We start from the raw sequence: 1120 nt of genomic DNA, 5'->3' as shown, positions 1-1120 counted from the left end.
TATGGCTAGTTTTCAACAGTGTAGTTCTTGCAACTAATATAGACATCTCACATAAACCCTATCAATAATATAGCGCTACATCATTATATATATATATATATATATATATATATATATATATATATATGTGTGTATGTGTGCATATATATAACAAATGTGCGTATGTAATCTTACATCCACAGATACACGCGTACAATATGTATATATACATAAATACGCACACATCTATGCGTACGTACGTTACAAACAGACACATAATGTGGGTGTATAAATATAGGTCTTGAATGTGTTATGTATATAGCCTACTCTATAGAATGATCGCCTGTTGCAACCGACTTCTAATTAATTAATGTATGTTAGCGCGCCTGTATATGTTAGGCAGTGTGTGCGCGCACGTATGTGAGTGTGTGTATAACGTGTCTCCCCTAGTCTGTGTATGCTACACAGTAAAGTGCCAGGTATAAGTCCGGAAGTGTGTGTAAGGGAGGTCCAGTTGTTCATAGCCAACTCCCCAACAACTATCTCAAAGCTACACAAGATGGAAAACAGCTATGTGGTAGTGGTAGTGATGGTTTGAGGTGTTACAACCACTATTACTGCCGCTGTTGCTGCTATTAAAGTTGCTCTAGTCGTCGTTGTTGTTGTAGCAGTTGCTGCTGCTGCTGCTACCACTGTTGCTGCTACTGCTGCTACTATAACTAACACTACCACCACTACTACTATTACCACCACCACCACCACTACTACTGCTAGTTTTTGGCGTATTGAGTGGTGGCTGTCAGTTAAAAAATATATTTTTTCTGTTTATACGCACATATTTATGTGTATACATGGTCCTGATGGATTGCTGTTAGAATTTTTCAACCAGCGCACCCTACTGTCCCCTTTTTTGCTGCACAATGGCTTTATACAATTGATAAATATTGTTTTATAGACTGTTTCTCAGGTAGGTTACAATAACAAGAAGCAGAAGGTGATTGCTTTTATTTATTTTTCTTTTTTGCTTTTCTAAATTCTGTATTTTGTATATGTGGAGATTAGATATATACATGCATACATATATCTATCTATCTATTTATCTATCTGTATATATATATATATATATATATATATATATATA

The 1120-nt window shown here is 35.4% G+C and overlaps 1 protein-coding gene across 2 annotated transcripts in view; it reads left to right on the top strand.

Annotated features, from left to right (window-relative positions):
* Window positions 1-229: 229 nt before the first annotated feature.
* Window positions 230-1120, top strand: part of LOC106875828 (protein sprouty homolog 3) — a 174147-nt gene continuing 173256 nt past the window's right edge. The window contains exon 1 of one of the 2 annotated variants that reach the window (XM_052973586.1): window positions 230-946. The gene's annotated coding sequence lies outside the window, so the exon portion shown is untranslated. Of the gene's footprint in view, window positions 974-1120 lie in introns of both variants that reach the window. The other variant, XM_052973587.1, reaches the window with a different exon arrangement.

Source organism: Octopus bimaculoides, chromosome 16, assembly GCF_001194135.2.
Source record: "Octopus bimaculoides isolate UCB-OBI-ISO-001 chromosome 16, ASM119413v2, whole genome shotgun sequence".
Taxonomy (NCBI): Eukaryota; Metazoa; Mollusca; class Cephalopoda; order Octopoda; family Octopodidae; genus Octopus; species Octopus bimaculoides.
This window is presented reverse-complemented; position numbering and strand designations above follow the sequence as displayed.